The sequence below is a fragment of the Protomyctophum bolini genome (genome assembly GCF_963924005.1).
Source record: "Protomyctophum bolini genome assembly, chromosome: 21".
Taxonomy (NCBI): Eukaryota; Metazoa; Chordata; class Actinopteri; order Myctophiformes; family Myctophidae; genus Protomyctophum; species Protomyctophum bolini.
In genome coordinates this window covers 16,251,277-16,276,107 of record NC_137882.1, presented here as the reverse complement: position 1 = coordinate 16,276,107, position 24,831 = coordinate 16,251,277, and the positions used below count along the sequence as shown (strand labels likewise).

General features: G+C 44.1%; 1 protein-coding gene across 1 annotated transcript in view; it reads right to left on the bottom strand.

Moving 5' to 3' along the window:
* scrib (scribble planar cell polarity protein) overlaps positions 1 to 24,831 on the bottom strand; it is a 112,718-nt gene that overhangs the window by 74,750 nt on the left and 13,137 nt on the right. The gene's annotated exons all lie outside the window — the stretch shown is intronic.

Genomic DNA, 24,831 nt, shown 5'->3' with positions numbered 1-24,831 from the left:
GTTAATCGGCTATTTTCAGTGCGCGACATGCTTCCATAGAAGACATGGAACCAACAAATGACTGAAATCAGTCGTGGCGACTGAGAACTTCATTCCAGGAGCACTCAGTATTTATGTGGGGAACCTTTAAACCATTTCAGGGGAAAACCGTTTCATTTTCACAGAAAGAACATCAAAGTGCCTTAATCACACAACTACAAACCACTGCACACACACACACACACACACAGACACACACACACACACACACAGACACACACACACACAAAAAATAGTGTGTCCTGTATGTTCAAACGGGTCACATTCCAACGACCACCCCTCCTCGCCAAAATACACTCCTCCTCGCTATGGTAACGCCAGCCAAACAAAGTGGCTTTCGATGAGAAGGAGCAGAGCGCTGGGTTCTGTGACCGGCGTCGTGCCAAGTGGCTTTCACAAGAGACTGCTTGTTGGACCGAAGGGGGGACGGATGGTCATGGCATTCAGGAAATAAATTAAATTCGTGTGTCCTCCGCTTTTCAGATGGACACGGACAGACAGGCAGACGGCGAAGGACAACGAAGGGTTACGGAAGGCTGATACCATGAGGCGATTAACCCATTAAGACCCGAGGCCAATGCATGTTGCTTTCAGTGGTGTCAAGGATCCCCCAAAATGATATGCATTTGGCCGCCGATCCCCATCTCAGTAAGTTTAGTCAAAGTTAAAAATGGTTGCTTTAAATATATATGATCAAAGATTTGCACAAATGTTCACGACTTGTAGTTCATTGAGCTACGAGATTGTATATCTGCTATTTTTGAATAGCTAAAGGATACCATATGGTTTAAGTGGTTAAAATCTAAAATGGCACAGATGCGTTCCCATATTTAATGGGTTAACTCCTCAATCAGCATCGGGTTCTGCTGCTCACAGAGGACCTACTGTCTTGTCCTTGTTGATGTCCAATCAGAATTCTCAGACACCAAGGGACACGACTAAAGGAGAACATGCCGACCTAAGCTTTTCTGGAGGCAGGAATTTAGCTGGGAATTCAATATTGGGGGAGTGGGAGGGTTTCTGAACACAAGCGGCACGCACGCAAGCAAGCATGACTAAAACGTGGAAGCTGAACCTTTATTCAGCTTAAAAAAACCTCAGGCTATTCTGAATGGCTCCCTTTATAAAAGCATTTTGTTTACATGTCAATAACACTAGAGCTAATGTACTGGAAAATACAGGGGGTATATTAAACGGATAGATGGGCACCAAGGACGAGTGGGCATCACGTGTTAAATTGGCTATTTCACCCAAAAATGTAAAACTATATATTTGTAAAATGTTTTAAGTATACATGATTAGAACATACACATTCGACACTATTAAGGTCCATCATTTCAAAAAATTGCTACAAAACCAGTATATCCAGTCATTTTAGGGCATAAATAAGATATAAATCAAGTCTGACAATGATATACCGTGCATGTTCACATCATGTATACTTAAGACCATTCTTCAAATATATTTTTTGGGGGGGAAAACAGACAATTTTACATTGAGGTGCTCTGTAACAACCAGGAATAGGGTTTCATGAATGTATTGCAACAGGTTCCTTCTCCCCCCAAAGGAGCAGTGTAAGCACTTTGCACAGCAGATGAAACCAGACGCTCATGGCTCCGTGTATATTGTAATGTTTCTGCCTGCGATTGGAGATCTGTGCAGAAGACCATTAGCCCACATAGCTTACACAATACAACATGCTAAGGGGGAGAGAGCTACAATTACATTGCCCGAAGAGAGACAAGGCTGCAGGCAGTGTAGCCGTGCACCACCTTGATGACAGATATTTCCTGTTCTTGACTGGTTGTGTGTGTATACTGACTGTAATGTTGTCTTGGGTGTGCGTGCGTGCATGCATGCGTGCGTGCACTCGTGTGCGCACAGTGGCTAAACAGGCTCTCTCCTGAGTTATCTGGGGGCTACTAGCGTGCTACGGATGCGGCGGATACAACAGCTGGCAGGCTGGTAAGGTGAGCAGGGCAGGGATCTTTCTTTCTTTTGTGCGCTTGGTCGGTCATTAGCACGCCCCATATTCACTAGCCACTTTCACTGCTGCATTATCTGCTTTTCAAATCTCACAGCCAGAGCTGCAGTATGGCAGGTGAGTTGCCAGTCACCTAGATTGGATCGTCGAAATGGTCGTATCATGCTAGAGTAGACAAAGCTACCAGTACAGCAGCCAATGACAGAAATGCACCAGAATCATGTTTGTCTGGTAACAACTAACAAGTATGTTCATGTTCATGAGATCTGAAAGTTGGGGGGTGGAAGGGACGGGGAAGCAGGGAACCAAGGATAACGAAGAGGAGGCAGAAAGAGAAAACAAAAGAGTGTGGTGTTTCTGTGGTCCCCAGCAGGTGCCAGGTATCGAATGGCAGGAAGAGGAAATAGGAGCTTGAGTGTGTGTGTGTGGGAGGGGGGGGGGGGCTCACCATGAGACCAGGCCCAGATGGGAGATGAACGCTGGAAGAACAGGTGACACTGGTCTCCTGGGAGTTACCGTTGCACAGACAGACTTAAAAAACATCAATGTCTCTCATGCATGTTATTGGGGCCGTCCATATATATCCATATATATATGTATATGTATATCTACCCCAACATATACGGTACTCCTACTCCGTTTTATAATGGTTGATGGTTCCTATAGCAACGCCCCACCGTTCCAACTATGGGATTGCAAATATATTCACAGTGCAAAGCAGTTGAAAGGAGGTTTTTCAAACTGCCATGACTCGGATTCTTGGATCGCTGTCCTTGGAACATTGGGATTCAAGACCAAGACTAAATCAAAATCTGCTGAAAAACACTGTTAACACTGCTGTGAGAGGATGACTCTGAAGGCTCACAAATATGCCCATGCACTGTGCAGTACTCTGCCGTAGCCGTGTTCACAAGCTTTTCCTATCTTTTCAAATAACAATAGTACACCAACAGGGACCAAAGCATAGGGTAGCATATGTTCATCTAGAACAGGCCTAGATTCTAGAAATAGGTATTCAGTGGTTTAGTTGGAGTAAAACAAAAGGGGTGACTGCAGCTGAGCAGTTTTTTACAGAAATAGATTTAAACAAGCAAAGACCACTCACTGAGGTGAGTCTCCAACTAAACAAACTAACCAATACACCCCTGGTCAATGGCTAAAAACAACAACAACTAAACAAACTAACCAATACACCCCTGGTCAATGGCTAAAACAACAACACAAGGGAGAAGGGGGTTTAGTGTACCGACACCCCCTCCTCGTTCTATTAGTGTCCTAGATCTGTCTGTTCTGTCACGACTCAGTGTGTATTTGTCTCAGAGAGAGAGAGAGAGAGAGAGAGAGAGAGACCATTTGCGTTGGTACATGCCATCACATCGGTGAGAACAAGTGAGCTACATTTCCTTGACAACTTTACGAGTGTGGCTTTTCTTTTAACAGAGTACTTGCTACAGTCGTTTGGCTTTTAGATGGAAGGTGCTGGAGTCATGCTGGAGAGCAGCGGTGTGTAGTACAGTAGAGCAGTGATTGCCAAACTGGGGGCCACATTTTTATTTTGGGGGGTCTCCAGATGGTTAGCTTAACGAAGTTAACGTGCAGTGCAACATTGTTTTCTCACTCAACAGAAAGCAAACCAACGTGCGTGCATTACAGTGTATACAGGATATCCGCACATTTCTAAAGTTACAAATTAATTTATTTGAAGACCTTTTTAATACAAAAGAAATTGGCCAAAGAAACAGACCTCAATCGGCTATTTTCACAATATTTATCTGTGGAACCAAGTCTCAACTCCTACAATTCCAAGTGCTTGTCAGGGTGGGGCGGTCCCAAATTCAATTATGATTATTTTGGGGGGGTCACGGCATGAAATGATTGAGAACCACTGCAGTAGAGTGGTACAGAGTGAGTCAGGGACATTTTTCTGGTGAGTCACAGTAGAGGGCAACATATAGACTCATGAGGCTTCTGAAGACTACAGATCAACACAAAGCTTCAATGAGAACTAGGACACTGGGACATCTGTTTTGTCCTTTGTTTGGGAAAGCGCCTGAGTCAAGTCACAAGTATTTGGGCAGACACAAAAGTCACAATTAACGACCGGCCATATTTCTTTGAGTGGTGCAACCACTCCAAGGAACAGCAATGTCCGTGTTCACCTATGTATTAATGAGCACGAGTATGACTGAGTACCAGTAGGGGCGCTGTTTGCCAGAAAAAGAGAGATAGTATTAGTGCTGCACTGTTGCCTGCTAATATGAGAGAGAGAGAGAGAGAGAGAGAGAGAGAGAGAGAGAGAGAGAGAGAGAGAGAGAGAGAGAGAGAACCACTCAGTTCACACGGGTGTGATTACAGTTTTACTAAACAGCAAACTATATATGGCTGCTTAGATAATTTTTATTTATATACAAATGAATTTGCACGACAAAGACGAAAGCGAAGTGGGGAGGATACGTCACAGACTGAGAGGCCGTTGCTCCAGACTTTATGATGGAAGCATTTGAAAACTGCGAGACTACTACTGTGAAAGTGTATTTTCCGGATGAACGTTAAGTCAAGTTTACGTTCGCTTCTGTGAGGGCATCAGGGGAACAGTTTGGCTTCTGTATGCAGGACTTGGGAAAGAGGGAGCATGCTCCGTTAACGTGCATATTTGTGGGCAATATTTATGTGAGCTTGTTTGTTTTAAGCATGTGTTTATGTAGGTGTTTTATGTGCGTTGGGGGTTAGGACACAGTAAACACAGTAAAAAAAACACAGAGAGAGAGAGCGCGAGGGAGGTAGACAGACAGACAGGGGGAGAGAGAGAGAGATGGAGAGAGATAGGTGTGTTGGTGGAAGGCACCTAATTAGAAACTGACAACAGCTGTCCCAGAGGAAAGGTACGGTGATGTAGCGTGTGTGTGTGTGTGTGTGTGTGTGTGTGTGTGTGTGTGTGTGTGTGTGTGTGTTGCTAGCAGCTTTCTAGGCACAATGAGACATAGCCGGATGGACACAGACTTCAGTGTTAAAGTCAAGTGACACCATTTAGCCCTAGGCTTCACTCCAATCAAACCATTAGGCTACAGACGACAAAACCACACACACATACACACAATACTAAACCCCCCCCCCCCCCCCCCCCCCCCCCGACAGCACACATGTTCGACTGCCAAGCCAACGCATAACTCTATACAACTTTCTTCTCTTCAACGTACCTTAACCCATTTTAAGACCTGAGGCAGATTCTACAAATGCCTTTTAAAATCAGTAGTTCACAACACACACACATCAGTAAGACCCCCTGGGGGCAAGAAAGGGCGAGGTCACGTGCACGCATCCGCCTGGGTGACGGGCGAGAGCTGGCGCTTTGGGATGGGGGGGTCAGATCAACATATGGAATGAATGCTGTACTGGCCATATATGGAGCGTGTCTTGAGTGTACAGGGTTTGATGAGGTCAGATCAACATATGGACCACAAGGAGGAAATGTAATTACACCATATTAAGCCCACCGCCCCAAATCCCCCCTTGTCATTCTTTTCCATACAGCCGTTTCCTTTCATATGGAAGTGGAATCCCTATCCATTCATTCATGCTCTCCCATCCCAGTCCTCTGCAGCCACTAGCCTGATGATCTACATTCCACTCTGGCCTCTTTTCTAGATTCTTTGTGCTCTCGCAGTGCAACACAAAATAGTAATACACATCTAAAACATAGACGATTGTGCACGCAGTCACCGCTGGGGTGAGGGGCTCAATGACGACTACATGCATTTGTGATGATGATGGACCCTATTATTCAGAGTCCAGGAAAAGAAGACGAGAGGATTTGGTCGACTGCACAACTCGGTACAGCACACAAAAGGGGTATTTCACTTTAAACATTTTATATATCTACTCTGCTTTTACCCAGTCCCAGACAGTTTATAAGTTGCTAGATTTGAGACGTACAGACAGGTCAAGGACTCAGGACTGTGACATCAAAGAGCACCATGGACACAAATAGTCGTCCCGGGTCTGTCTTCCTGCGTTAAAGTGTCTTCAGTCCAAATCTATGTGAGGCTGCAGAACAAAAGAGAGCATCAAGAATGCACCATGAGTCATTTCCAGGCCCCCCGGGTCTGTTGCGCATTAATTAAGCAACATGGCATAGCTTTTTTGCGCAAGGGCTCACACATGCGCAGTTTGCGCGTGCACACACACACGCACGCACACACACACAGTTTGTCCTGCACAGTTTGAAACCCAGAGTCCCAAAAAGTGAAACTCTGCAGGGTCTGAATGACCCAGTGCTCCTCCAACCTGTCATCTGCCCACCCCATCCCCTCACACTCTCCATCTCTATACTACTACCAACTCCTCCACCTCTCCGAGTTCCCTCCATTTTCCTTTGCAGAGGGACAAAGCCTAACCCTCACACAGGGCTGTCAGTCACAAGCAGTGTTGCCAGGTCTATGAAATCAAGCCCCAAAAAGACCATATAGGGCAGTGGTTCCCAAACTTTTTCATGTCAAGGACAGCAGAGACATGGCAGACTGGCTGTCAGTCAGAGGCCAGCTCACTGGCCCCGTGCTCAGTCAGGAGATTTATCCATTGTCAAAAAGGCAGTGTTGCCATGTTGGCCTATAAGCGACTTTGGGCATATTTTCCTTTAAAGTTGCTTTTAAATATTGGTAATTGTGGGTTTTAGTTTTTTGGGCTCGTTTCTAAAATGAAGTTACTAGCTGCTTATTTAGGCTTGCTAAATAGAGTTTTATTTCATTAAACTTTTTTTGTGCCAGGGAGCCCTACACCAGATTTGTGTATTTCAAAATATTATACATTTTATTTCAAGAGTTTTGAGCGTTGTGAGCTTTTGGGGCTTGTTTTTTCCTAGACCCGGTTGCTTATTCCTCCCACAAAATATGGCAACACTGTCAAAAGGCCACCACAGAGAAGGGAGGAAGAAGAGGGGGAGAGACTTGAAAGGCACAAGGGGATCACAACAAAAGGCAGGAATCTGGTAAGAACAGGATAGAGAAAGTTGGAGGAATACGGGTGGGGGACAGAGGGATGGCGGATTATTAATGAAGAAGGGGGGGTGGTAAACAATGGGTTCTCAAATAGGGAAGAAGAGCCTCACAATTCACTTATGTTAATGGAGCCACACACACACACACACACACACACGTCTCAACTAGGCCTGTCACAATTATTTGAGAAAACAATTCATAATTGTGTCAATGTTGAAAACTATTCAAATATTTTCAAATTAATTGGAAATAACTCAAAACACGTCACATTTCCATTATGTATAAAGTTATTAATTAAATATGTCTGTTATTGTCTCCACCAGGCCGAAGGCATGGGGAGACAGTATGTTTTGCACTCCGTCCGTGTGTGCGTCCGTCCGTTACCAGCTAATCGCCGGCACACACTCCCTGCATGCCAACGATGAACCTCTGCCACAAATCTTCGAGAACGCCTGCCCCTTATTATATAGTGAGCGGCCAATAACGTCAGCTGCTGAGGCTATACCCGATAACAGGCTCGACAAGCCAAAAGCTTATTGATACTCGGGTCTCGATAAATGTCGAACCGGGTTTGTAATGGACGCGATTTTCAGGCTCCATCCCTACTCAAATAATCCAATTGCCATCCAAGGCATAAGAAGAAATGGCACCCCTTTCACATTTTCCTATTATAGCGCCACCAGGAGGCCACAACCTGACCTGGCCTGGTGGAGACCTGTAACCCGAGGGGCACTTTTTCTAGTTTCCTTGTATTTCTTTGTGAAATCTTACCTGTGCAACTTAAAAGCCTTAGTTTAGATTTTTTTTATTCCAGTGTTCAGCAACAAAAACACAATTAGAGGGTTTAATCAAATCACTTATATGCGTGACAATTAATCGTAATGTATAACCGTGAGTCCGTGACAGCCCTAGACTCAACAACAATCACGTGATTCCCCCCCTACCATATAGTGTGGAGTGGTACAGTCCTGGCTGGCTTACCATGGGTCCTCTAATAACCTACATAAATGTCACTGTACTGTACTGTACTTCCTCTTGCCCTACCTATCACACAATCCCTGTGTGACTTGTTCGGGTGCACTGCAGTGTGTGTGTGTGTGTGTGTGTGTGTGTGTGTGTGTGTGTGTGTGTGTGTGTGTGTGTGTGTGTGTGCGTGTGTGTGCGTGTGTGTGCGTGTGTGTGCGTGTGTGAGAGTGTGTGAGTCAAAAGCACGACTACAGTGTGTGATGTGACCATCGTTATCAAACAAACCGGCAACACACTACTACTGGCACTCAAATGCTGCACTATGTGCCACTTGTCTCATTTAAAGAGAGCATACTGTATCTAATCCTATTAACTTAACACACATGCACATTAGCAGCAGCACACAGCTCTCAGGGGCACATATAAAATATATTCACCATGTGCATGCATATGGGGTTGGGGTCCTTTAGGATTTCAACGATTACAATTCCTTAACGAATCCCTCTCAAGGCCTGGACATAGTCCGTTTTGTGCCTTGCGTGGGAGAGTCAAACGCACACAAAAATGTGTTCTTACGTCGGTCTATAATCACTACTCGTCTATAAGCATCTACTAGTCCCCTAGATGGCAGCTAGAGATTGGATCATTGTACCAAATGGAAATTGTCACCAAATGGAACTTATGGAAGCATAGGATACGATAAATATACACAACTGTCAGCGCTTGTACACAAGCTGTTCTCCGCTGTAATTCCGCAGAGTTCTCGTCTGAACACCAGGGATGGACTGGGTCAAAAGATAATCAGACGAGTTTGCAAAGCAGTGCTTCGAACGATGATGTCATGTTGTCCTGTTTAACTTGTCTTTCAATGTGATATATCCATGCCGGTTGTGTTTACATTTACAACTCAATGTGCTGGCGGAGGTGTAATCCTCTTTCAAGAGGGGTCGAGCAGAGGAGGAGAGCCTACTTGCTCTCTGCTGCCCAGGGGTACTTTTGCTGTCCCCGAAGCAACGGGACGCAACGCAAGCATTTGCTTAAGTGGCTGCTTCTTGCGTCGATTACATTCGACTTTGCAAGGCACTTCAACGGTTCCAAATGGAAATGGACCCTTAAAACTAAAAGGTGTGCAACTAGTTTTGGTGGTCCTTGAAATGAAAAGGTTTCAGAACAACCTATGCATAGCAGACATGTCATTGTCTACATACCAGCTCTCTGAGGCCCGTTTTCCACCAGGGTTGTATTTTGAACCAAATTAATTGCTTCAGATCGCTAAAAGTTGGTTAGGAACTGAAACCAAAATACACTGAAGTGGGCGTGTCACTATTCAGGTTGGAAGATGCAGGCATCAGAAAATAAAGAACAGAACCTGTTCTAGAACCAAAGTTTTTTTGGTGGAAAAGGGGCCCTGACAGTGTGATTAAACCGGAAGCAGAATCGGTTCCAATATGTCCAATGTTTGGATCCAGTTCCGGATTCCAGCCCTGCCGCCGACCACCTAGGCTGAACACGGAGGCCACACAGAGAGGAGGGCGTGGCCCCAGCCTGCATGACTGACAGCCCCACTTACACAACACACTCTACACCTGTCCCAGCAGTCCCTTTGATCTATCTGCACACACAGCAAACAGCTAGAAGACAGGCGAACACAGTCTAGTCCATGGCCAGGCTGCAGTTTGGACCTACGTCTGTCACGGTTACAAATTTGAGTTGACAATTAATTGCGATTTACGATTCAATTGTGTTTTTGGCATTGTAAGTAAGTAAGTAGCCTTGCCGAGCCATGAGGCCCATAGGGCAGGAGCCTATCTCCTGTTTCTGTGGCGTGAGGCAGCTTGATGTACAAGTATACCCCCTGGACATGACGCTAGTATATCACAGTGTCATGTCAAGCAGGGAGGCACTGGGTCTTTGGTATGAACCAGCCGGGGATTGAACCCCAACCTCCCCGTCTCAGGGCGGACACTCTAACCACAAGGCCACTGAGCTGGTGTTTTTGGCATTGACATATGAATAAAGAATACATTTCTGTTTGCTGCTGGTAATCAAAAAAATGCATAGGGCAGATATGACAAATAACGGAAATATACAAAGAAATCCCTAACATATTCATTATCTTTATTCCTAAGAAAAAGTAAATAGCTGATCTAAAAGCTTACATGTCACAAAGTGGCGTGTTATATGCTTGTAGATTTGCTATTTCAGCTTTTTTTAATGCATGAAAATGTTTCAACATTATTTGAATTATGTTTCACGATTATGACAGAATAATTGTGATTATGTCAAATAATTGCGACGATTATGCAATAGTTTTGACAGGCCTACCTACAGTATAGGCGGCAAACTCTGCTGTGATGGCGAGAGGGAGTGACAAGCGGGGAGAGTGAAATCGCAACCCATCTAGCCAAGTAGATTAAGCAATGCTACGCCTTGAGTTGACACATTTAGATAACCGCTATGCTCTAGTTACAGTAAATAACATGTTTGCATAATAGGGGAGGAAATGTAGGGAATTTTGAGGCAAGGCAGGGATTTTTCTTACTGACCAAAACAGTAAAACAGAAATTAGAAGCATTTAAACTGAACCGTGTACAGAAAAAGCAAATTCCAGGAATTGTCTGGAGTGGAGAGACTGCTCTGGTCGGCTTCGTGCAGCAACAACACACACTCGGCACTTTCAGAACGTCTCATAATAACTCATAACCACTTCCATTCCATTCCTAAGAGGTGCAGGAAAACAATGCTGTATTATCTCACGGGGAGAAGTAAAAGCTGCAATCATGCACTCAGTGAATTGGCACTACTAGTACGTACGGTGAGAAGACAAACATGCACTGCACACACCCACACACACGCGCACGCACACGCACACACACACACACACACACACACACACACACACACACACACACACACACACACACACGACAAGGGTTCTGTAAAACTGGCACACATCTGCAGTACCCACTACCAAGCTGAACTTGCCATTGTGTAGGACGGTATCAACTGCTATGCTAGTATAGTATTCCCAGGCTCGCTCTCATGTTGAGGTGAGAAGTGGATAGTGGATACCACCAGCAGGTGAGGGACTCGCCCATATGCATACATTAAACTACTACTCAGTGAAACAAAAATGGCGCCTGCAGAAAGTAATGTTACGACAAACAAAGCTTATTCATACGCGTCACGTTTGTTTACTTTATATATGTATTGTCCAGTGCACATAGGCAATGTTTTAAACTTTTTAATACATCTTTGTTCCAGTTTCTCTCTCATGTTGGTTATGGTTAAAGAATTCTTGGGGGCTTTAATTGCAATATCAATCACAGACAGGATTTTGTGTCCATTATGTTGCCAAGCATCACACACAAAGAGCCATTGATTTGAAAATATTAAAGATGGGGAGGAATAGGCTGGTGCAGCGGGTGACATTGAATCAGTTTCAATGCAGTGAATGTGCCTGTTCACCCGAAAAAGCAGAGCGCATGAGTAGCCAAAACGGGCTCCTAGCTTGCACCTCACACACCATTGGGTGTCCTGGGTGCTGAGCTGACTCAGTCAGCACCATCCATATCTTTCCATTGACTCACTAGTCCACCACTCACAGAGTTCATGCACAGCGGTTTCCTCAAATGAATCGGGTCCAGACATTGTCCGGGAGGCGACGGAATGAGTTGTTGTTCTTTTGTTTGTTTTTCTGCTGTGGTCACCTCTTGGAGGCCTGTTGGGGCTCTGTTGTTTACACAGGGAGCTGTATTGTTCAGAGCAGACCGTCAGAGATCGACAGTAGAGAGAGAGATGGAACAAAGAATGGGGCAGTGAGAGAGTGAGTGAGAAAGTGCCTGACCTCTGACCTGCACGCTCATTTTACAGAACATGATGTACAATTATTTTGCATCTCATCCATGAGTGTATTATGTTTCCAGTCAGGTGCTAGGGAAGCAGCTCTTAAATCTCAGCTCACTCACTCTCTGCCGCTGCTCACTCACTCTCTGGCTGCCGCTGGTGGGTGTGTGTGTGGGTGTGTGTGTGTGTGTGTGTGTGTGTGTGTGTGTGTGTGTGTGGGTGTGGGTGTGGGTGTGTGTGTGTGTGTGTGTGTGTGTGTGTGTGTGTGTGTGTGTGTGAGAGTGTGTGTGAGAGTGTGTGTGAGAGTGTGTGTGTGAGTGTGTCTTGACCAGGGCAAGAATGTCATGGGTGTTGAAGTCCATGGCCACCGTAGGCCCTCAGTTTGGCTTTCTGTCCCTAAGAAAGGTCAAGTTAATCTCTCCCCTGAGGCCACGGTTGCTTCGATGCCCCGCCTGTCTGCACTTCCCTAGCTGATAGTGCAGTTTTTTTCCTCTGCCTCTTTCCTGTCAATATGTTGTATTATTTTAAACCCTGGTGTATTTGCAGATTGTGAATTATGATAATAATAGTTCAGATTTATATAGCGCTTTTCTAAGTACCCAAAATCACTTTACATAAAGAAAACGAACAAACCAACTTTATTTAGAAGATAATAAGTTCTAGATCAAAAATATAAAGGGTTAAGCATTGGTTGGGGAGGCATCTTAAACTAGATCTCAGCTAGAAGAAGTGTGTTTTGAGTGAGGTTCTGAAGTAGAGGAGGAAGGAGGCATTGTTGAGGTTGGGCAGTGCATTCCAGTGAATTCCCTCAGATCTGCAGCAGGATCTGAGGGAACGGGAGGGAACATAAGGTTTGGGAAGATCGGAGGGGTAGGGGGAAGACAGACTATTTTAATTAACCACCTCGTCTGCAGATCATCTTCAAATGAGTCCAGTGACTCTGATTAGTCCAAGGCTCAGCGTGTGCATGAACTTTTGAGTCAGTGCTTTATAAAAAATATTGGTAATTTGGAAATATTGTGTGTGTGAGTGTGTGTGGGACCGAAATAGCCATTGCACCAGGTCTTTAACTAAACTACCAACTACTGTGCTTTGCACAGCAGCGTCAACAATCCCATCAGAGCACAGCTGAATAATCAAGATGTAGTCACAGGGCTGAATATAATGAGACGCACACATGTGGCACCTGAGAGCAACCAATGATTAAAGAAACGATTGCATAATGAATAGTGCCAGCTCGCCGTCTGTCTCTAACAAATGCTGATCGTCCATCTGCTCTGTGGTGAAGGTTAAGTCAGGCAGACGAGGAATGGATGCATGGGCAAAGCTGAGAGGACAGCCCAGCCTAAAACAAACCGACTTTACGTGTGTGTGTGTGTGTGTGTGTGTGTGTGTGTGTGTGTGTGTGTGTGTGTGTGTGTGTGCATGCGCACGCGTGTGTGTGCGTGCGTGCAGGGCCGTCCAGATTATGACATTTTACTTTAGCGGGATTCCTTCAAAATAGGAGCTCTGGGGTGCCGGAAAGATATGGCCGCTTTTACTCTGATACCGATACCGATACCAATAACTTGCGATATCAGTATGTCATTTTAAAATAATCTAGGACAGTGACTCTGAAAAATACTCACCAATACCAACATTTATCGGCAGTATCGGCAGCTTTTACGATACCGTTATCGGTTTCGGGAAAAACTCTAGGTCATGTGTTTGTGTTGTTGTTTTGCTCCAATGCAATCCACATATTTCTGAGATTCTATCATGCTGTTATTAAGCCGGTTCTGACACGTATTCCTGAAAACACGTAGCCTGTGGCGCTGTCAGCCAGTCTGACGGCTCGTTGGCAGGTAAAGCACTGCAGCGTGTCTAAAGCCCTGGGAAAGACAATAGACCAGGAAAGAGACTACAATGAATGCTGCCTGCTGGACATGACAGAGTAGATTGAGAGGCAACAGGTGGATGTGGCACTCTCTGGCTTACACGCCTCGCCGCCGCCACTACACACACATCTGGAACGTCTTTTTGTTTTGCTCATAGATCGTCTAATGTCTGCAAAGAGTTTGGTGTAACAGGGAAAAGCCTAAGTAGAGCCAATGGGCAAAGTTCAAGTGACAATTAACTTAAGCTCTCTCTCTCTCTCTCTCTCTCTCTCTCTCTCTCTCTCTCTCTCTCTGAACAGATAAAATACCAAGGAGACCCAATTCCAAATGGGCACGTGCCGATTTTCACTGAGGCATATAATAACGCAAGAGATACAGTAAAGTGGCATCTTCTCTTCTTGGGAGATTCCATGGCCAGAAATCAGCATAGAAGTCAGCATAGAGTTCTCATGGAGAACCTCATAGAGGCGTACGATTCCACAGTAAAAAAAAGAACACACAGAGGAACTTGCCTGTACTGTTCCGCAGCGTAGTTGACCATATGTTTACGTAAAGACTGGGGCTGGTAGATTGACCCCTTGTTAGCTTGTTAGTAGAGCGAAGTATCAGCCTCAGCAAAAATCTACTGAAATCTGGATGGCACCCGTGTATTTTGTGTTTAACAAGTCATGATACAATTCTGATATGTGGCTATAGACAGAATTTTGGTATGCGATACCGTTCTGCATTGACAAATTTAAGCTTAAGGTTTAGCCAGCATATGCGATTATAACTCGACATAATTGTATACAAGAGCTGGAAGAGCGTTCATCTCAAAATGCTTATCTGCAAGTAGGCCTAATTTGAATGAATTTGAATTCTGATACTGTGATTCACCATGGGAGGGCATGAGATTGGGTGTCTGTCGCAGAGCTGAAATATCTGCAGAAGTGACACTGGCAATTGCTTTGCACAGCGTAAAGCGCTTTCCAGTCAGTGTTTTATAAATAGGTCGGCTAATCCTGATTCCCAACCGTGTTGGGGGGCTAATCATTGCTTTGGTCACTAAAACTGGTAACCTCATACACCAGGAAGAAAGCCTGGGAAACATTGAAGTGACTAGTGGAAAGAAGGGGTCGGCTGCTGACAGGAACCATTACGGGAGCCACTCCATAGAAGGGGAGGTGCTTGCCAAAGTGCGCACATCAATATTGCCCACGCATTTAACTACTACAGCAACTTCAGCAAGTAATGTTATGCCAATAATAATAATACTAATAACATAATGTGCTGTTTGTTTATATCATGCAGTGCACATACTGTACCTCAGTCAAAGGTTTGCAGATAATAAATAAATAATAGATCGTTCCATCAAATCTTTGTCAGAAAATGCGGACTCAAGGAGGAGATGGCAGAGCAAGATGGCAGAGATGGCAGAGCAAGGCCCGTGGGGCTGTGACACCAAGCTCACACTAAGATCAAGACACACCCACAGGTGTTTTTATGGTCTGAGGCTGTTCAGGGTTAAACTTTGGGATAATTGGCTTTAGGTTCAAATGTTTGTCAACTTGACTGACTTTGACCGCTCGCACGGTCAACTTGACCGCGCGCACGGTCAACTTGACTCACTTTGACCGCGCACACGGTCAACTTGACTCACTTTGACCGCGCACACGGTCAACTTGACTCACTTTGACCGCGCACACGGTCAACTTGACTCACTTTGACCACAAACACACACAGTACTTTGAATTATTGACTTCTCCCACCGAGCTAAAAGCAGCGGCACCATAATGCAAAATCAGACCAAATGTACCGGCAAAGAAACGGAATGAATGCAACACCTCGTGCGCCCTGCTGCTTTTTCTCATGTCGAATACAGCTGAGCTCACCTATAAACCCACACAGTGTTGCAACAGTGACGTGAGGTGGACTTGTAAATCGTCTGGGGGCGGAGCTACAGCGCTTGCACTCACTGCATGTTCGAAGGCACACAGGCGACAGAAACATGCCACGCAGAGAAGAGCCAGATCCTTTATGTTAGAAAAACGTTCACTGTTGTCACAATTATTTAAGCTTGCCAAACGTAACTTTCAAGTGAAGTTTATGGAAAGGAGTCTTTGCCTGACTGCGCTGAACCAATGCGTACATCATTAGAAACAATGGACCACCCCATCCGCATTGTCGTGACTCATCGTCTGTGATTACTGGACCAACAAAAACTGTTTTCAACACCACGGTGGTCCATGGCCCATGGCCCACTCTAGTTACTAGAGCAAGACTACAGTCTAGTGAGTCTATAGTTACAGGGACAGACATGCAGGGGCTCTCTCAACTGTAGCGTTCACACACAGCAGGAACTAACTACTAAGTGTAGAGCGGGGTCAGAAAGAGTCCCCTCTCGCTCTCTCTCTCTGTCTCTATGTTAGCATAAACATGACCTCGAGCCAGCAGCGCCATTGTTTATAGTCCACTGAGGACGTTTGGCTCTTTCCTGGATGGCTTGGATCCGGTATGTGGCCGCCTGCCTGCCGTTTGTGTTTGTCTCCCTGCCCTGCATTGCAGCACCACTGCTTTATGCCATCGCTGTTGTCTTTGGTAACATTGTTTAAATGTGAGTTCCTTCCTGTCCGGATAACACAACAATCAACACATTGCAATTAGAGGAGCTGTATAATGCTACGAAAGAGAATTTCACCTTGTTTTAAGTGAACGTTTCAATTTCCAAATATACAGAGGACATTGGACAACCACGATAACATCCATGTAGAGAATCTTTCAATTTAATTTTAGCCTGTAACATTATTCAAACTTGAGCTACTTCTTAAAGTTGGCATCTAATCTTCCATAGCTCTTATATGCTTCATTTTAAAACAGTTATCTTAGAGTATCTTTCATCTCTCTCCATTTTCGAAAGAGCATCTCTGAATAACAAAGAATAGGACCGGCACACTGTCAGAAACTTGCAAAAATACCCTTTTGATTATATGCACTTTGTTCTACGCACCTGTCACAAACCTCTCCGTTTTGATGCTCAGAAACATGAAAATGGCTTGTCTGCATGTATCATATTTCATAATTACAATGTTTCTGGAGGCGAATAAGGACGAGTGTCCAGGTGGTGAATGTCACAGAGGCAGAATTGCAGGGTGACAATAGCTAAAAGGCTATGTGGCATATTAACACTCATGGACCTGAACCTATGGCAGCAGGTCAAGGTGGGAGTCCGACAGTGTGGAGTGAGCCCACTCTCCCATCCAGGTCATGATTCATGACCCAAAGTATCGCTTTGCAACTTGAATGTTGCATACCGTTGCATTCCACGTTTTAAAAGGTGTTTACCGGTGCATCAACCCAGTATGAGCGGAGAGTGAGAAGAACACATGTCTGCATTCCATTATCAGTCACGTGACGTGGCACTACCAGGAACGTTGAAACAGTTCACATAATACAACCTGGGAGTCAGGTGGAGCCGGTGGAGGGGGGGGGGTGACTGTGCGCACGCGCCCCCGCGCTAATCTAGGCCTGTTACACCTATTGTTATACCTGGGAGCACCTCTCTGGCATGTTAGAGATAGATAGATAGATAGATAGATAGATAGATAGATAACCAGTATTATATTATTTTCTTGTTGAATAGAGTCAGGGGAGGAGGAGGGTGTGTGTACATGACATTCTCCAGCTGACAGTGTCACAAACCACGTCCAAGAGCAGCTCCGTCTGGGAAGTAAAAATCGCTCCATGCAGCGCTTTTTATTCATAACAGGCGGACAGTGTGTGAACGCACTCTAAGAGTCTATATTGAGCATTAGAAAAAGTGAGAGTGTGTGCGCGTGTGTGAACAGCCTTGGGTACAATTGGTTCATTGTGTGTCCAGGTTACAGCCCCCCCTCTCCCCCCCAGTATCATGTGGTTGGACGTCAGCGGTTTTGCGGCCGTGGCCTCGACATTCTTTCTCCTTCAGCAGACTTCCCAGAGGTCGGTCTCTCTCCATTTCTCTGTCTCTATTTCTATACAGTATGTCTCTTTCAAGAATGTGCTCTGACTGCTTGTGGAGTTCAGATTGGAAAACCAACCAGACCTTAACCATTCTCATCATCTACTGTAGTGGTTTTCAAACCTTTCCCCAGACGAGGACCCCCAAATTGATATGCATTTGGCCGCTGACCCCCATCTGAAAATGTTTTGTGCTAGGGACCCCGGCCAGAAAAGAAAATTTATGTTTAAAGAAATGCAAAAATCATTCAGAATTTTCCACACATTTCAAAAACAGCATATGTACAAGCTCGCAGCACGGTACCAAGTGATGCAATGTGAGCTTGTAGATGTGCTATTTTTGAGAAGCCAACATATAAAGTGGTTACATAAAACTCATTAAAGTTACAGCAACCAGCTCTTAGCTGCCTGGAGCCCAGGTCTAAAATGTATTATCTGGCGCCATAATGGTCACTATGACCAACTCTGGCTATGTACGTTAAAAATGCATGATTCATGTTATAAAGATAATAGATATTGGCCATAATTTCTGAACCACGGTCGGCATCAAGTGGAAAAAAAAACCCAATACTTCAATGCGTATATGCCAGTATTCTCAGTACAGATTATGGAAAGCATACAGTGCAAACATAAGTGTTCACTATAGAGGGTAAAAACATAAAATGAGTGGAAAATAGAGTGTCGAAGTGAGTGTCAAAGTGAGTTTAACATTGTTTAATGCAATCAGATCGGACTCTTCTGTTTGGATGTATGGGCTTGTCAAGGCCAACCTATGTGCCCGGGATTTCATGGGCATTTCCCATTTTCTTTAAACCAAAACGCCTGGGTTCCCGAGGCTATTAGAGGACAAAACACAAAAACACAAACAAATGAGCTTTGACGGCCGAGTGCTGCGTTATGAGTGGACAAACATGTTGTGCCTATGGCACATTTCTTTGAATTAAATATATTGTTTGTTTTCCTCCGATATGCATGAACACATTTGACTGAATACCCTTAATTTAACCTACGTATATATTATATACACAGTATATAATATGCCCATTTTATTAAATGCTTAAGCCCTGCCAAAGTCGTGTAGGCTCATGCCATATGACATATTTAGTGAATAGCAAATTTTATAATGCATAGCATTATGATGCAATGCAAACGGAAACTACGGTAGAAAAACCTTTAAGCAATCACGTTTCTTATCACCGTTAAAAAAGAAATGCATGCAGTCCCACGTTAACAATAAATAAACTGAACTGAACGTTAGGTGCTGCTGTAAAGTGTCCAAAAAGAGAAGAACACAGCACACTCGATGTAGTTACTGCAACAACAAAAAAATAAAACGTAAAAATATTACTGCAGCCAGCCAGGCAGCGGCCCAAGGACAAAGTGTGGCTTTGAGACAAGCAGGACTCTCCTCTGGGATAGAGCTGGCAGGGCATACCGGCCCGGGTGAGCATGGCGCTGAAAGCAGATTCAGAGTGACTTTTGTTGCATATGGCAGGGAGGTTTGCTTTGCAGTGACAGACGATCGTGAGGCAGTTTGGCATCTGCCCACAACCGAACTGACGTTTAAGACTAAACAGGCCCCAGCGTTGGCAAACCGCTGGAGCCTGGGAGATCCATCACCCTGGAGACGGGCGTTTGTTTAACACGGGAGGAAGCAGTGGTGTGTAAACCTCTGTGGCGTGATACAAGGCTGACAGGTTTGACATGCAGAATGATAAGCCATACTATGTCACAATCTAGTATTAATATCATATCGTTGCTGTCAGGCAGAAAGCTTTTGCCTCCATATTCTAACTTTTTGTGTTATTACTTAATTTCCCGTAAATTAACGACTACTTGGATCATACTACAGCATCAAACAAAAGCATAAAATACTGCAGATCTACAAGCTTGAAATGTGTCAGCGACGCCTTTCGAGCTTGTAGATCTGCTACTGTTGCCATCCTGAAAAGAATCATCCAAAAGGATAAAAAAAACACCCACCTACATGGGCTTATCTATTGTACGTTCATTACCAATAGTGATGTTTCTTGTTCACTAATATCACTATGAGCATAGACCGGAATTATGTCTGTGTCACTGCCCTTCATGTCCATAGAGTGGTTCTGACTGTCATCGCGACAATGGTAGTTAATGCTGAACTGCATCCACTGGGCTATACATTATGTAATAATATAGCAACGCTCAATTTAATCATGTACCGGTAATCTATAGCAGTGGAAAATTGTCATTTCCTTTAAGAAACATCTATTTTTATAACATTGAAAGTGGAGAACATAATGTGGTGATCTCTCGATAAATACCTAGCAAAAATAACTCAAGATTAGAATTTTAGCCAAAATCCCTGCGGCCTGGCTTACATGTGACATACTAGGCAAAGGGGTGCCGTTTACTCACTCAGAGATGACTGAGCCAAATCCCATTAATATGTCATGGGCGACAGCTTAATTAGCAGAATTGTCTCCGCACCCCTCCCACTCAACAGCAAGGATAACCGCCAGGGGGATGATCAAAAACACAGCGGCGCTGACCTGGTAGGAAGTCACAGACTAGTACGTACTCTGTACGTACTATGACAGAAAATGTTCGGCGACTACTTTTTTTCACTGACGAAAACTAAATAAAAACAAAGCTAGGATGACTAAACCCTAGAGACTAAATGTATTGACAATGTTGTCAACAAATAAAAACTAGACAAAAATGTTAGGGAGGGACTAGTGGCGACGAGATCCAGTAGAACTAAAAGACAAGTTTCGTTGCGCTTGGGTATTGCCCTCTGAAAATAGCAGATCTACAAGTTTACAATGTGGCCATTTTCAGCATGTAACCATGTGTAAAATAAGACGCCATCAAGGTGTTTTGTCGACAAAATCAACTGTAGATTTAGTCGACTAAAATTCAAAAGGCTATGAATCGAAATTAGTCGAAAATCAACACCGCTTTCAGTGCTTTGGGGCTGCCTGCCTGGAGCATGGCCTTTCCTGTATGCTTATCACGTGACCCTCCCTGGAATGTAATAGTAGTTCTAAAAATATCACAAAAAAAAGCTCGAACCACCTGATTGAATATTTTATCCGAAATGGTTGCACGTTAAAAGAGAACTGTGTCAGCCACTGTTCAGGATCGCTGTATGTGTGGTTAAATTCAGAGCATTGAATTGAACTATTGGGCCGTAACATAAACATTGAAATGATTGATTTGACATAACACCACAGCGCCTTGAGCAGCAGCATGTGAAACTCTCCTTGCTCTTTAGCCATCTCACAATGGACCAAAAGGACCAACACACTGCAACACAGTCATCACTGCTTCAAAGGATAGTTCACCCTCCCTCCCCCACCCCCCATTACACTTTCCACAGCCAAACAGAAATGTAATATTAATTGATAATGTTCCAATGTTCAACAGAAACGCAATAAAATTGTTAATCACGATTATCTAATATCTGAGCGACAATTAATCGTCAAGTAAAACACAGCAGGCCTTAGTTTTGAAAACATGTGATGTGAAAACACATCTCAACGGTGTCCTCCTGTATTCCTTCAGCTTAGCTCCATTACTGCACCCCTGTTAGAGTTCTAAATCCCTAGTGAAGACAGAAACTATTTAATTAAAATACATATATGAGGGGAACAGGCCTGGGACGGCTTGCATTTTAATTGAGGCAACTGAATGGAGTCAAGTTTAATTTAGGAGCAAGTTACAACTGTGAAGACAGGTGTGTGTGTGTGTGTGTGTGTGTGTGTGTGTGTGTGTGTGTGTGTGTGTGTGTGTGTGTGTACGACTGTACGTCGCCAAGTTCAATGAGCTAGATAGTGTGTGTGAGGGTCACACAGTCACGCAAGCGTCTCCATTTGTGCAAGACTGCAAGTATAGGTCCTAGTATGTGGAATTTGCAGAGAGGAATGTGAACAATTGAGTGTGCGTGCGTGTGCATGTGTGTGTGTCTTCCAGAGGGCAGGGCAGCCTACTGGAGATTCCAGTCATGCCTTCATTTCCGTGGAGGTCACGTGGTGGCGCAGTGCAAACACAGCTATGCAGAGTTAACCACTCAAACCCCACAATATGGACTTGAGCAGAGTTCCTCAGGGCTCTATATATACTTGTGTTTTCTGTTGGGCAAAGCTTGCGCGGAAAATAGCCGATCGACAAGCTTTCTGCGAAAGTCTTACCCACAATAAGGATGCTGTAACTAAACTAGTAGGCTATATTAAACATGAATTCCAAGCACAGCGGGGCCTTTCAAACATGTACACTCCTGCACAGATTTCACACAAAATGGTGATTGTGAGGAAATATAATTAGAAATCTGGCTGCTGGGAAAGGAAAAACAAAGAGCAACACAAAGAGTTGCATTGTGAATTTTCAACAATTGTGTTCAAGCTAAAATAACTGACCTTTCGCTTAAACACAATGAAATCCAAACTTGCTCGTATCAATCATCAGAGGTTGGTTGTTGCCATTCTAATCAAGTTCACCGTCTTAAATCATCAGACACAGACAACAAGCATGGCAGGGATAATTTTAGATATGCAAGAGGACAAACATGTTTAGTGTCCTCTTGACAGGCCCACTGGTGTCTGGTGCACAGTGAATATTTATTTGTGGCATTAGTGCTCCTAGCCAGGGGTGCCAATAAGGTAGATTGTGAATCTACCAGTAGATCACAAAGGATGTGCAGGTAGACCACATGACATGGCCCTAAAAATATATATAATAAAAAAGGCATGTGCCCACTTGTCTTGAATTAAGGTGACTTCAGTGATCGACATCAAATAGGGCCTGTCAGCTCAAACCCACAATGCAATATTTTGTTTTCAGTGTTGCGCATAAACGTCAGTACTAGTAGCATTAAAATGTTATACAAAACAAAACCGTACCAAGTCTTGTATGTAATGCCAGCGCTGCTATTCCAAAGCCCCTTCAGGTACAGTTTTAAACAATTGTCAGCAACACAGGATAATAAAAATAAATTGTGGGTAGATCTTGTTGAGCTGGTCATTTTGAAACTAGCTGGAAAACGTGTGGGCGCCGTGGCCCCTATCCTAGGCCCAGCGTGTACTAGGGGCTGATCCTCAAATATAATTGGCAGAGAGAGTTGTGGCACTGAATAATGACGATCTACAAGCTTACACAACATCGCAATACAATGCATTTGAGCTTGTAGATCGGCTATTTCTTGGTGTGTGTCATGATGGCTCGCAAACAAAGTACAAATAAGGCGTAAAGGACACAGAGTACAAGGAGAGATAACCATCTATATTCTACAGGGTGCCCAAAAGGTAATCTACCAATAGATCACAAAGGCTGTGCAGGTAGACCACATGACATGGCCCTAAAAAAGGTATAATTAAAATAGGCCTATAAAAAGCATATATGAATAATCAGAATTCACAAAAAGCCTCTTTTTGGCATTTGTCATTAATAGGTGACTTGATTGATTGACAACAGGGCCTGTCAATGTGCAATGCTTTGTGTTCAAGAGTCAGTGAATGGGATGAAGACTTTCCCCTGACTATTTCCCATTACACGTGTGTTTGTCTTATATGCAACGCCAGTGCCGCTATTACAAAGCCCCCTCAGGTACATTTTTGGGGGCTGGGTAGATCATGTTGAGCTTGCCATTTTAAAAGTAGTTCTCAAGTGCAAATCTGGTTGGTGCAAATCTGGTTGGTGCAGACAAAGTAAAGACCTTTACTTAAGCTCACAAGTAGTATCTCCAAAGGTTATCAATACACCTTTTGGGGGATTTAAGTTAACCCATTTCGACCTGAGGTTGTCAAACGTCTTCTAAATCCTGACCTAAGTTCTGTTTTCTTTTTAAATTAAAAAAACATTAACAATTCATGTTGCTATATACACAACTAAAATGACACAGATGCTTTCCAGGTCAAAATGGGTAAAGGAGGGAACCATCTTGAGGACTGCCTACCTTCTTATCTGTACGTATCTTTGTTCAGCACCCGTAGATTTTTTTGAGATGTGCGTGTTTCCCTTTGGATTCCATTTCTATGGAGGGAATTCCCCAGTTTGAAAAATCTATTACAGGCCATGGGCTGTATGGCTTTACGGGATGGAAAAATGGCAGACGTTGAGTCAGGGAACCAAAGGATTAGCAGCAGTACTGTAGAAGGCTGTAGAGGCTGGCTGATGAGGAACAGTAACACAATTAACCAGAGAATGTATGGAGGGGTTTCTGACATTTATGTATAACGCTTGAAGCTGCATTTATCCCACTGACTCTGCAGTGCACAGACAGGCCCCATGTGTGGAGATGGGCCACACAGAAATGGCACACATTCCATGGCTCACTTGTTTTCCCGCTTCCTCTTGGGAGAGGCACTCCCACAACAAACGGAAATCAACAAGACAACATAGACGTCAACAACAAGACAGGATCATAGGATCCAAACCGGGACTAGAGATGTACCGATAATATTTTCTTCCTTCCCGATACCAATTCCACTACACGTGCGTATCGGTCAATACCGAGTAAGGATCCAATACCAGTGTCATTTGAAACAAAAACTAGGACAGTGGCTCTCAAAGTGTGGACTATCCAGGTTCCTTGAGGGGGTTCCAACTACCAAATAGACCCTTACAGGACTGTACCTCAGTGTATAAATGGAATCAAATGGACCCATCAGGGTCCATAGTGTGAATCTGCCCTCAGAGTTATGAGTGTCCTGGAAATTAAAAAAAGGTTGAAAACCACTGATCTAGGAATAAATCAAAGTTCCATTCATAAGTGTAGCTACAAGTTAGCAAAATAAATATAAAGAGTACTGTAAGTGTATAAAACACTAGTGCAACAAACTGAAGCATTCAAAATATGTCTGTAAATGAAATACCAGCATATTTGTATCGGAACTCTAAAAACAACAAGGCTTTGTGTGCCTCCCAGAGCAGCTCTGCTGCGACCAGCTTATAACACAAAGTCTTTAAGAGGTCATTCTAAAAAACAAAACACAAAATGAAAAACAAACTAGCCTCACTGATCGTGGCTCTATTTAAAAACGGTGACTGCTTCGTTCTGTTGGCCAAGGCTCTGATGATGAAGTGCTTATGATGAAGGGGAAGTTAGAGTTACATCCATGTGAGGAGACGTCAAGCAGTGGCAACAACACATGTTGTTGGAAACGAACCTCGA